Here is a 3,100-nt window from a genome sequence, read left to right on the forward strand (position 1 = left end):
TCGCGCGTCGGCAGCCACCCCTTTCTTCACCCCTTCCCACCCCCTCTAACTGCTCCACAAGCAAAGCTTGGACACTTCTTATGGACCAAAGCACCTTGCTGCTGGATCTGCCAGGGCAAGTGCAAAAAAATCCTGGAGAGGATAGGCCACCTCGTCAATCCCTACAGATGCTATTTTTGGAAATGTGGTTTTTCTATCAGCCTATAAACCCTCTGCAAAACATGCAGTCTACAGTCTGTTTTGTCTCTTGGGGATAGCAATGTGCTGCCCTTTTCCCCAGCTACCTATCTTTGTTCAGCGCCCATAAACAATAAATCAGACAGTATTAGCTGGATTCAGAGCCTTCAACATCTTCCTGCCTGTTCTGTGGTTGGGACTGCCCCCCAGACAAGGTCCCACCAGCACCAAGAGGTACCAGCGTGCTTCAGGGCCCCAGCCTTGTGCCCTGGCCCTGAAGGACAGAGAAAAGGGCTAAAGACAAAACTCGGTGCTCAGCTGGGCCACGATCCCAGCCCTACAGATCCCTCCATGCGGTGCAGCCCTCCCTTTTGCAGCACAGCCTGCTCAGGACTGTAGCACCAGGCACCCCCCAGGGAACCTACAGGGCTGATGTTGCAGAGGCTGCTTGGTGTCTGGCTCTGTCCTTCAGTCCGCCTTTCCAAAGACCAGCAGGGCCAGCTGGGTTGGCTGGAGTGGTCCTCTCCTCTCCCAGGAAAGACAGGCCATCAGAGAAACACTGTAACTGGGGGTGTCTTTATATTTATGGTCCTGAAAGAAGGGACAGAATAAAGGAGAAAGTTATTTGTTCTTGAGACCCACAGTTCTGGGGCTACTTTGGCACAGGGTTATTGCTAGAACAGCTCTGCCTCTGACAATGGTATACCTGGCACTTAGATAAAGTGCTTCCAATTTGTGAGCCGGTTAATTCTCCTGGTAGCTGAGATTATAGCCCTATCTTTCAGACAAAGTAAGGCAGACAAGTTAAACCTCTATAAAGTTTATAACCACAAATTACTTCATTTTTTTTCTCAAGTGAACTATTTTAGTTGAGTTAGACAGATTACTTTGTGTAATAATAAACCATCTGAAAGCTACCGGGAAGTTTCCAACATATAAAAAATGGCAATTTTATTTAAAGTCTGGGAAAGATAATTGTTTGCCCTTGCTGTATGTTTTGCATTCTTGAAGTATATCTTTTAAGGCATAATATACATTTTGAAATCCCATATATGCATCTTTACAATAGTAATGGCTTTCCACAAGCTCTGTGGGAGGTGACATTTCAGCAAGATACTTCCCCTTGACTTTGTTTATTCCAGCAGTTTAAATTCTACCTCTGGTGATAGCTGTTAACTTGGCAATGTGAAAAGTGCTACATGATGTGTACTGTGCTCAGTCAGCTCATCAGAAGCTTACCAATTACGACTGCAGAGCCCATTCTTCCTGCCACAGCATGCCACCCACCATGCGTGCCCGGGACAGCCGATCTTCACATGTGCATAAAATCTGAAAGTATGCACACATTTTCACAGAGCCTGTACAATGCAGGCACAATAAGCCTGGTGCTTCTTAGAAAGCCTTTTTGTTTCCTGCAATAGCTCATACGCAGGCAGTTGCAGATCATTCCTTTCTCCCCATCTGCTTTGGAAATGTCAAAAAGGGGAGCTTTTGAACCCCACCCTCCAAGGGCATGAGCTTTGTACCTGCCAGGCAATCAGGATACCTGTGTTTTGGGCAGAGGACCAAACTGTCAGGATGGCTGTGGAATAGGAGGTTGCAACTATCAGGATTATCCATCTCACCTGTGGCTTAGTCCCCATCCACATCTTTGCGGTGTCTGGGAAAGGAGGTAGCTGGACTCGTGGACTCAGTTAAATAATTGAAATATGCTGGAATGGCCCATGACTCGGGCACCTCTGCATTATAAAATGAAGAACTTTGTTAACAAAAGCCTTTGTAAGCCTGTTTCCCCAGGATGAAATCTGATCTCTGTTTAAGATCTCCTAATGACATCAGCGAGGCAAGATTTAATTCTAGACAGATGCTATTTGTCAAGCACATAGTGAGTGTTCGAGCTTCAAAAATAATGCTACCTTTGACCATTCATTTTTGTTTGGAATATCCCACTGAACATGCAAAATCCAGATTGGGTGGCTTTTTGTTAAACTGTGATTTGCACTTATCCAAAGATACTATTTTTCTTTATTCTGAAGAAACTATTTACAAAGCGATTTAGTGCCAGACTCTGTCACCTTTGACTGTAGTCTCTTTTGCATCAGCTAAAATAGAAGTAACTCTGTTCAAGTAAGCAGAGTAACACTGGTGAAAACCCAGAATAAATAATCAGAGAATCAAGCCCTTTGAATAGCAAATGACTCCATAAATAGTCCCATTGATTTCAGTGGTATTGCGTGGCATAAGTAGCTACATTAATGGAACAGCATACAAGACCCTTAGCGCTTGGACAGAGGAAAAAAAAAAAAGAACTTGTAATTATTTCAAAAAAAATATTCCATAGTGCATTAGTCAACTGACACATCACTAGCTTATTGTAGGACTTACTGAAGGCAGAATCAAGTGAGTTGACGACAAAGATGACTCCTCTATTAGCTGCTGTGACAATTCAACCCACCTGTGACAGGAAAGCTGTGTCCCTTATGTAAGAAAACCCAGAAAGCAAATAAAGCCCCACCAGTGAAATGCTTTCCGTTACCCTTAAACAAAAGCTTTTCTAAGCAAGAAAGAACAACATTTTAGGGAATGAAGTTGCCCCTTTTTCGGATCGTATCAAAATATGAGAATGTCATAATCTGGTCTCCCCTGGCTCTGTGGCTCTGGATGACTTGGAGAAATTCTTTTGCTTGCTTTTCCTTGAAATCTAGTAAAGAACTCAGTGAAGCCCAAACATGCGTTCTTTGTTATGTTTCTTTGGCTAAACACATTTTTAAAAAATAGAGAACTGTTCTCGGGAAATGTTTTGTGGGATCTTTAAGCCAGAATATGAGCGCTGGGTCTGGATCCAGAGAGCAGTAAAACACCTACCCAGCTTTAAGTCTTCTGGAGCCAACAAAACTGTTGCTGGGATCTAATTGCTTTGCTG

The sequence above is a fragment of the Egretta garzetta genome, unplaced genomic scaffold (assembly GCF_000687185.1).
Source record: "Egretta garzetta isolate BGI_Z169 unplaced genomic scaffold, ASM68718v1 scaffold196, whole genome shotgun sequence".
NCBI lineage: Eukaryota > Metazoa > Chordata > Aves > Pelecaniformes > Ardeidae > Egretta > Egretta garzetta.